Source organism: Herpailurus yagouaroundi, unplaced genomic scaffold (genome assembly GCF_014898765.1).
Source record: "Herpailurus yagouaroundi ecotype Mexico unplaced genomic scaffold, PumYag 188, whole genome shotgun sequence".
NCBI lineage: Eukaryota > Metazoa > Chordata > Mammalia > Carnivora > Felidae > Herpailurus > Herpailurus yagouaroundi.
Window position 1 is genome coordinate 24,603,299 of NW_024412419.1, and position 11,110 is coordinate 24,614,408.

The window sequence follows — 11,110 nt, forward strand, 5'->3', positions numbered from 1 at the left end:
ACTGCAAATATCTGCCTATCTTATAAATCCCTGGAAGAGCCCACTCACAAGGCCTATCGTTATTTGACCTGACTTGGAGCTTGCCCAGGTGCCTTCATGGAATAGAATTGAAAATCCACAAATAAGCCCTTACAGTTATAGTCAATTGATTTTTTTAAGTTTATTTATTTATTGAGAGAGAGAGAGAGAGAGAGAGACACCAAAGGAGGGACAGAGAGAGAGGAAGAGAGAATCCCAAGCAGACTCTGCACTGTCAGCCTGGAGCTCGACGCATAACTCGAACCCACAAACTGCAAGATCATGACCTGAGCCGAAACCAAGAGTCAGATGCTCAACCAATGGAGCCACCCATGTGCCCCTACAGTCAATTTATTTTTGACAAGGGGGTCAAGACAATTCAATGGAGGAAAGAATGGTCTTTTCAACAAATGGTGTTGGGGCAATTGGATAGTAAGAGGCAAAAGAATGAAGTTGCACCTCAGCCCCAAACCATATCTAAAAGCTAACTTAAAGTCAATCAAAACATAAATATAAGAACCAAAACTACAAAACCCTTAGAGGAAAACAAGGTCTTCCTGACCTTGGACTAGGTAATAGTTTCTTAGATATGACACCAGAGGCACAAGCAATCAAAGATAAAATAGAGAAACTGAACTACATCAAAATTAAAAATTTATACTTCCAATGACACTATCCAGAAGTGAAAAGAAAACCCAAAAACTTGGAGAAAATATTTGCAAATCAAATCTGATAAAGAACTAATCTTACATACATATAACAAATCAACAGTATGAAAACAAATAACTTAATTAAAAATGGACAAAAGATTTACATAGATATTTCAACAAAGAAGATATACAAATGCTGATATACACATGAAAAGATGTTCAACATCATTAGCCATCAGATAAATGCAAATAAAATCCACAATGAGATACCACTTCACAGCCACTAAGATGGTTGTAAAAAAAAAAAAAAAAAAAGCAGTGACAGCAAGTGGGTGATGATATGGAGAAACTGGAACCCTATATTGCTGATGGAAATATAAAATTGTGCAGCTGCTTTGGGGAAGAGTTTGGCTGTTCCTCAACAAGTCAAACATAAATCCTATGACCCAGAAATTCCACTCCTAGGTATATACCCAAAAGAATTTAAAACATGTCCATACAAGACTTGTATATAAATAATTGTTCACAGGAACATTATTCGTAATAGCCCAAAAGTGAAACAAATCAAATATTCATCACTGATGAATAGATAAACAAAATGTGGTATATCCATTCAATGAACTATTTGCTCAGCAAAAATGAGGAATAAAATACTAATGCATCCTACAATATACATTATCTTGAAAACATTATACAAAGTGAAAGAAGTTAGTATCAAAGAGGACCACATACTAAATGATTCTATTGACAGAGAATGTCCAGAAGAGGCAAATCTATAGAGACAGAAAAATAGATTAATCTTGCCAGGGGCTGGAAGAAGGAGGGGAAATGGGTAGTGACTGCGAATGGGATTGATTTGGGGCATGATTAATATGTTCTGGAATTAGGTAGTGGTGGTGATTGCACAACTTTGTGAATATATTAAAAACTACTTTTAAAAGGTGAATTTTATGGTGTATAAATTATATCTCAATTTAAAAAAAGACAAAAGGCCACCTGCCTTTGGGCCACGTGGTTTTCAGCAACATACCCTTTCTTATCATTTTCCACTCCCAGCCAACTTGATGGTGTCCACAGGAAAAAAGTTACCTGGTATTACCTCCCCAATTTCCCAACCTTGCCCTTCTCCCACCATTCTTACCTCCCACTTCTGTGAAACTGAGATATAATGTGTATTCTTCCTGAAGATTCCACCCACCCAATTATTAAAACTCATACCCATCCTAAAAACCTTTCTTCCATTATTGGAGCATGATATACCCTCCTGCTTTCCAAAGCCAATCTGCCCCCTTGATGTCCTTGAACACACTCCCTCCAGGCTCTAAGGTCTTGCTGCATCTCCAAACCTTCTCATTTTATATCTTCAATTTCCCCCTTTCTGGTAAGTCTGTCTTAACTGTTATCCTGAAAATATGCTCACATGGCTCCCATCCTTAAGAGAAAACCTTCCTTGGTACTGGGTCCATTTCTATTTACTATCCCATCTTTCTCCTCTTTTTTCAGGTAAATTTCTCAAAGAGGGGTCATGGTTATTCTGTCAACTTCAACTCACTCCATTTTGGTTCCTTCTCCTATCCTTCCTCTACTGAACCCACTCTCTGATCACTAGATGATTTCCTAGCTCTCAAAATAGGTAGTTTTGGGTACCATTTTTTCCCCTATATTGTACTGCATGTGATACTGCTGATCACTCCCTACATCTTGAAGCTCTATTCTCTTAACTTTTAGGACTCCACACACTCCTGGTTCTTCTCCTGCTTTTCAAACCATCCTTTAAGGTCTTTTTTGAGGGTTCTTTACACCCCAGCACAATACTTCAGTATTGGCATAACCAAAGCTTTTCCTGAAAGCTCTGCTCGTTACATTCTACTTTTCTCCTTAGATGATATTGCAATTTTAACTGTACATTGGTGATTCCTAAATTTCTCTCTCTAACGTAGACTTCTCTATCAAGCCACAGATTCATATATCCAACTGCCTTCTGCATGTGTATGGTTATTCCTTATGTACCTTAAATTCAGCAGGTCCAAAACAAATTCATCATTTCATTTGGCCATCTATCTTCACTAGTCACACAAGCCAAAAATCTTGACTCTTCTCTTTGACTCTTTCTAATTTGCACATTTGGACATAAATACTATAAATTTCACCTGCAAAATATTTTTTTTCAATCTGTATTTCTTTCTCCAAACTTGATTTGGTTTTTCATCAAGGTTAGGGCAAGAACCCCAAGAAGCCTCTTCACTGGTTTACTTCCTTCTATGCTTGTCTTTCTCAAACTGCTGGCATGACCTTTCAAAACATTCTCCTGCTTTATACATTTCAAGGCTGACCTACAATATGAAATCAAAACTCAAGAGAAGCCCATGGCTACAAGGACTCCTCCTACCATCCTGATTCCTTCCATTATGATCCCATCACTTTCACTGCCTTTCATTTTCACTGTTCAATCAATGAGATTTTGTATTTTCATTCTGGAAACTTGGACCTGCTTGTTGTTCCCCTGTAGTTCCCAGCCCTTAAGACAGACAGACACACACACACACACACACACACACACACACACACACACACACACACATCATTCTCTGTGTCTCAGAGGTAAGAACAAGCATATATCTGTTTTCCTCTCCAACACTTCCTGGATTATTCCTACTCACCCCTTAAGTAGTCTCTCAAGGTTTACTTCCTCAAGGTAGAAGACCTGCCCAGATCCCCTATATTTGACCTACTCTTAGATGAGTTAAGAGGTTCATACTGTTTAATGCCTCAAACATATATCACTCATTATATTTGCTACATTGTGTTTTAATAACCTTTCTGTCTTACTAATTTGTAAGCTCCATGAGGGAACAGTCCAGGTCTTAGTCATCAAAACTCACTTCACAGGTCCTGACACAAGGAGGCACCCAATAAGTGGTATATAGTCTGAAGGAATGAACACAGCCATAAGTAGTCATATGGCTATGCACAGCCTTGACAAATGGCCAAGAAAACAAAAGAAATTCAATAGTTGGGGGTAAGCTTCAAAGTCCAGGGTAAGCCTCAAAGTCCAATGTATGTTTCAGACCTAGCTATACCCAGATGCTCAGAAATATTGCCAGGAAGCTATTTATGGCTATGTTGAATCTTAGGAAAACTTCTGTCTCAATAGCTTAGCAAGAGATCTGGACCTGACATCCAATGGCCCATCTCAGAACCAATTGCCGAGGTGCTCTCTGGTGAGAAGGCCTGGGTTGTATACCAGCTTCTATGAACAGGAGGCTGAAGTCAGCCTCACCCAAATACCACACTGGCAAGAGTTAGGTAAGGTGGTTAACAAAAAGAAAACTGAGGTTTTCCTACCAGAAGAAGGAAAATGATGACTGGACAGACAGAAACAACAGTCATCCTCAACAGGATCAATTAGCTTATAAAGCTCTTTAGGACAATGTTTATTCTTCTTCTACAGTTGCCTAGGGATCCTGCAACTTGCTCCATGCACAGTGGCCACATACGCCAGGCTGCTGACTGATGGGTGAGTCATTATAGACAGCAACAGCAGTGAATGAGTCTATCAGCATGTGTGCAAAGCAAACATTACAGAGCAGGTGGAGGCTCTTGCTGGGAAACATTTTGCCTTGCAGAGTGCTGAGTATTTATTTGGATTAATGGCTTTCAAGGCTGCCAGATTTCGAATGTAAACCAAATATTTATTGGTGATAGATGGTAAAGAGAAAAAGTATACTTTGGGGGTGATCATTCATGTATTCCCACTCATCTGTCAGTAGAGCAGCTGAATTTCAATCCCATAAACTGGGGAACCAGGCAATAATAATCATATTTATAATTCCTCACACTTATACAGTGCCCTAGCATTTGCAAAGTCTTCCCATCAGTCACACACCTGTGCGAGTGGGATTTGTTATCCCCATTTTATGGATGAGGAATATGAGACTCTAGGTGTTAGGTAATTTATCTCTGGGTGACAGAGCAGGGCTTATTACCCATGCTTCCTGATGCCAAAACCACAGTTCTCACCAAGATACCATCCTGCATCCTGACCCCCTTTCCTTGTCAGTCCCCCTAAAATATAGCAATAACACTCGCTTTTCAAGTTGCCATGCCTTTTCATGCACATAATCTCATTTTGACAACAATCTGTAAACTGGATATTACTTCCCCCCCTTTTTTTCTTTGATGAGTGCTTCCAGATAAAGAATTGTGACTATGAGTAAACTAGAGAGGTGAGCCAGAGACAGAAAGTATTGTGTGACCAGTTACTTTTTTCCTCAAAAATCCTTCACTGTGTCCAGCTCCCCTTGAGAGATCCAGATGAATGCCAAGTCCTGGCTGTTTCTGATCATTAAGCAAATGCAAGGCACGATCATCACAGAAACTTTCTTCCTCAAGTGTTCTCTCAAAATAAATCTGTTCTTTCATCTCAGTTTAAGTCCTTAACCATCATTCTCAAAGATAATTGTCTATTTGTACAAACCAAATTTCTGACCTTTTCAAATTTTCATCAATTTTGCAGATGATGGAACCCCCACGTCATGCGTGTATCTGACCTTCATGAATCCTTAAGTGTCAGCCGGAAGCTCTTTTTCTTGACCCACTTAAGTTTCCTTTTACATGTCAAGTGTCTCATTTTAAAATTTGTTTAACCTCACAGAGGATTTGATAGGAGTTCTTTGCTTTTGATTATGCTCAATCATCTTCCACAATCATGAAATCAAGCACTTCTCTTCACTGGGACTATAGGACTGGGTAACTCAAGGACATTGAATGCAATATAAGTTATAAGATCAGCCACATTGCTGCAGGACTCTACTATGACCATTCCTGAATCAACACATGACAAAGAAAGACATTCTCCTTACTTTATATCATGTATTACACTAGCTTTTTATATCAGAGAATGGTAGGGGTGAGAAGGGGTTGATCATAACCCAACATTCCCTAACTTTAGACGAAAAAACTAAGATCCTCTTAAAGTATCTGATAGAAAATTTAGCTGAAGAATGAAACAAGGCCTCCTGTAACAAGATTACAGACAGAAGATAACAGGTCCTTCTTCCTTAAGTCCTCCTGGAAAATAAAGTTTAGTGATAACTTGATCTATTTTGAGCTCTGGGTCCGCCTGTCTTGCACATTCTCACACTAATTTCTCCTTTACCAGTGCAATAATCTGTTTTAATGAGATACACATTCAGTGAAGTTCTCTTCCATTTTAATGGCATAGGAAGACCTCTAGGCCTGGACTCATTAGATCTGAGTTCGAGTCCTGACTCAGCCACACTTGACCTTGGAGAAACCAGAAAGCCCCTATGGATCTCCACTTCCTGATCTCTGAAACAGGGAATATAATAATATTGTTGGGGTACCCCATGAGCTCATGTATGTAGGTGAAAGACCCCACTGACACCACTATACCACCATTTCTGGAGGATTGTTATACACTGGGGGAGAAAGACACTGATGCCTGACAATTTGTTTGGGCCAAAGGTAAGAAAAGTGATTATTGTTTTTAAATGCCCAGGGTCTTTGACCATCTTCCTTTTTAGAGCAATGAGTCTGGGGCATATGGAAGAATGAATAAAGAACAAATGTGTGGTGCCTGGGTGGCTCAGTTGGTTAAGCGTCAGACTTGGGCTCAAGTCATGATCTTGTGGTTCATGAGTTCAAGCCTCACATTAGGCTCTGTGCTGACAGCTCAGAGCCTGGAACCTGCTTCATGTTCTGTGTCTCCCTCTCTCTCTGTCACTCCCCTGCTCACACTCTGTCTCTCTCTCAAAAATAAATAAACATTAAAAAAAAAAAAGAACAAATGCCATTGCATTCTCTCTGCTCTGGACAGCACAATATATGCAGATGATATTTCAGAAAAGATCATGTTTTTCTCCTTTACACCTTTTCTTATTTCAGAAAAATATAGCTGACCTTTAAACACAGGTTTGAACTGTGTGGGTTACCACTTATATGTGGACTTTTTCAATAAATACAGTACAGTATTTTAAATGTATCTTCTCTTCCTTATGATTTTAACATTTTTTCCTCTAAAGCTTATTGTAAGCATACAGTAGATAATCCATAAAACATACAAAATATGTATTGATCGACTATGTTACCAGTAAAGCCTCTGGTGACCAGTAGGCTATGAATGGTTAAGTTTTGAGAAATCAAAAGCTATACGCACTTTTTTTTCTTTTTTCAATTTTTTTTTAACGCTTATTTATTTTTGAGAGACAGCACAAGCAGGGGAGGGGCAGAGAGAAGGAGGGAGACACAGAATCTGAAGCAGGCTCCAGGCTCTGAGCTGTCAGCACAGAGCCTGACTGAGGGCTCGAACTCACGAACCTGAGCCGGAGTCAGATGTTTAACCGACTGAGCCACCCAGGCTCAGGCCCTTTTTAAAATTGTTTTTAATGTATATTAATTTTTGTGAGAGAGCCTGCATGCGCACGAGTGGGGGAGAGCCAGAGAGTGATGGGGACAGAGGATCTGAAGTGGACTTTGCACTGACAGCAGAGAGCCAGTGCAGGCTCGAACTCACAAACCAGGAGATCATAACCTGAGCTGAAGTTGGACGTTTAACTGACTGAGCCACCCAGGTGCCCCTCAAAGTTATAAACAAGTTTTGACTGCACAGTGGGTTGGTGCCCTTCACCCAGCATTGTTCAAGGGTCAACTTTACTGTGCCTTGTGTGTATGTGTGTATGTGTGTGTGTGTGTGTGAGAGAGAGAGAGAGAGAGACAGAGAGAGAGATCTATGTGTGTGTGTGTGTGTGTGTGTGTGTGTGTGTGTGTGTGTGTGTGTTTGTGTGTGTGTAGGGCTGAGGACCAGGACTAAAGAAGGGACGTACCTTCACAATGACAGAGAGATCCCCAAAGGGCATCAGGCCTTGGAGTGCCAAAGCTCACCATGGACTACCCTTGTACCCTTCTTCCTCCCCTTGATGCTGTCAGGGATACAGTCTTACTCTGACGTGTGGTGAAAAGAGTAGATTCTGGCATGGATCAACAACTATGAAAGAGTGTGAATTTTCAGTTTTTAAAAGGTGGAGGTTTTCCACATTGGATAATTGACAAGGTCTCTGAAAAAAAAGAGGTTGAAGAAGAGACTTCACACGTTGCATAGGGAAGTTAGGTATCAGTGTGTACCCCAGGGGGATCCCTGTGGAGAATTTATTTATTTGGTTGGGTTTTTCCTCCCCTGCACTACAGAGAAAGTAAAGCACACATTAATTCACCTTTTTCCCCCAACTCAAATTACTTCCTGTTACTGTCCTCAGCTACTGAGCCTTCTACAGAGGCGGGATGGGGGATAGAAAGTGCAGGGCAGTATAGGGATGTGTGGCTTTCACCTCTACAGAGGCCTACAGGGCTGCCCTATCATCACTCTGTGTGGGATGGCAGTCTCCGAGTTCCAGGCAGTGACAGCAGTGATGTGAGGGGAACCCCTGATGGAGCTGGGAGAGGGGAACACTCACATCACAGACAAGCAAATGCCCATGGGCATTTGGTAGCAGCTATTAATCAAACTCCCCTTTCCCCCAAAGACACTGGGAAAGTGAACCTTGAAAGGTAGAGGTCGATGCTAGTGACAGGCATGTGACAGAGTTCTCTGTGAACTAGTAGGCCCACCTAGGTAAGAAAGATGATCAGAGTTTCAAGGCTGTCCTCTCTGGGGCTCTCACTCCTCCCCAGGCCTCCAGTGTTTCAACCTAATTATCAGAGAGCAGCCACCTGCTCCCAGCCCCCATCCATAGTCCCCGCCACAAAGGTTCCAAATGATGCTCTCCCGGTCCCCAGCAGGATGGAGGAAACCTGACCTGCCGTGATGCTGTGATGACATTGGTCACCTCCCAAATTTTCCTATGCCATTCACTGGGCATGGCCAGAGGATTTCTGGGTGCTCAGCTATTCCTATCTCAGGTGACCTTGCTATTTCCCACTGCCTGGAACAGCAGCAGACATCAATTATGGTAAAATAGCTCCTATTCTTTGTCTCCCCGACGCCACAGGGCCCTCTTGGGAGCAATAAACTATGTGCTGATCTGAGACAATCACTGTACTCCCTCTTGATTAACCTCTTTAAAACCCCAGCCACTGTTTCCAGAGTAAAAAGGCCCTCCTCAGAGTCCAGCCATGGGCTGTCTCCAGTGCCTCTCCATGCTCCCATCCTCTGCTCGACAGACCTGGAGAAGGCTCTCACAACACCAAAGCAGACATATGGGGGAAATTTCCCATCTTGCAGGGGCACTACCTCTGGGACTGAGCTGAGACCACAAAGCTGGGGCAAGTGCTTGCACCCCTAGACCACAGGAAGTGAGCTATCTCCTCACTCTTCAAAGCAGGGCCCAACGGGTGATATCTGGAGCTCGTAAATCAAGTACTGGCAATACATCCCTTATTTGGAGGTATGGAAATAACCTCCAGTAGAACTAAAACCAGAGAGACCCATGAGAGGTTGTCTTCAGGGAGTAATATTTGGGAGGAGAAGGAGGTGGAAAGAAGGACGCAGTTTTTCATTTTGAGCACTTGTGTACCATTCAATTTTTTAACCATGTGTTATTAATTTCAGTATTTTAGATGGACTCATACAAAAAAAAGTAAGTAAAAGGTATACAAACAAGTCAAAGCATAATGAAAGAAAGTGAGGAAAATATGATCATGTGTGATTTATACATTCAGAGAATCCACAGAGCTAGAAAAGAAAACAATCTAAAGATTCCCTCCTCCGGTTCACCCTCAGCCCTCTATTTATTTACGGGTGGGAAAAGCAGGCTCAGAGAAGAAGACATTACTTACCTAAAATCTCACCTGGAATTGATTCCTACAATGATCTTATTTTAACAACACAGTCCTAGAAGAAGAGTGATAGAAAAGGGAGACAGTACACAGAAGAACAAGGTCCAAAATCCAATCTGTCATTGTGCCCAGAGGATCATATGGATTGTATTAGCAGATGAATTGACAGTTTTGTATTCCCAGTCTCTTTGGTTTCAAGCCTTCATTTGAGTGGTAGGATGCTGCTCTAGGGAGTCAGAGCTGCAGAATCTGGGCCCACTGGCTGATGAATAGGGAAGTTTTATATCTGATTTAAAAGAACATGGTTCAGCAATACTCTGGGTCTGTGATCTTAGGGAAGCTATTTAATATGTCTGCACCTCATTCTCCTGATCTAAAAAATGAAGATAAGGAATGGTACCTACCTAACAGTAATGTTGTAAGGAATAATTAGGTTAGTATATGTTAAGCACTTAGAACAGTGAATAGCATACGTTAAGAGTCATATCCTACCTATCCTACCACCCCACACTTTTAAAACTTTACTTTTTCCCAGAATCCTTTTTAAAATATTTATTTATTTATTTTTGAGAGAGAGAGGGCATGCAAACTGAGGAGGGGCAGAGAGAGAGAAAGAGACAGAATCCTAAGCATGCTCCAGACTCTGAGCTGTCAGCACAGAGCCTAATTCGGGGCTTGAACCATGAGCCATGAACCATGAGATCATGACCTGAGCTTAAGTCAGATGCTTAACAGACTTAGTCACCCAGGTGTCCCTAAACTTTACTTTAATAAATACATATAAACAGAAATGATATTGGTGTATCTGAGGTTGTGAACACACTAAAAATAAAAGTAGATAGGAAGGCTTATTACAAGCTAAGATTCCACAGTATCTCCTGACACTTCATGGGAAGAAATCATAAGTCCTACATGGGAAACTGATGGGTCACCATGCCAGGAAGCACAAGAGGTTGTCTCACCTGCCAGGCCAAGAAATAACTAATGACACTAGCTGAGAAGACATTCAGCCATCTGGAAAGAAATCAGCATGTCCCAGGGTCACTGGGGAGGATGCTGTCACTGAAAATGAATGCAGAACCAAGAATTACATAAATGTCAGATGAAAGTGAATTAAGAGGTAACTCTCCAACAAAGCAAACTTCTATGTGGGGGAAATAGTAATAAAACAGAATTTTAAAAGACTTTTCTAAAGTGTAGTTGAAATCCTCTGTAAAATGAGCATAAAATTTTATCAGTAAGCAATTTTTAAATGGGTAATTTCTTCAAAGAACCAATTAAAGACTTTAAAATTAAAAATGTAAGTGATGTGTTTAGTAGCAGAGTAGACATAACTAGAGAGAAAATTAGAGAACTGGAAGACTAATCTGCAGCAATTATCTAGAATTCAGAACAGAAAGATAAAAAAGCAGAAAATATGAAATGAGTAAGGTAGATTAAAAAGTATGATTAGAAATAGGAGCATATCAGGAATTTACCCAAGGGATACAGGAGTGCTGATGCATAGGGGCACTTGTACCCCAATGTTTATAGCAGCACTCTCAACAATAGCCAAATTGTGGAAAGAGCCTAAATGTCCATCAACTGATGAATGGATAAAGAAATTGTGGTTTATATACACAATGGAATACTACGTGGCAATGAGAAAG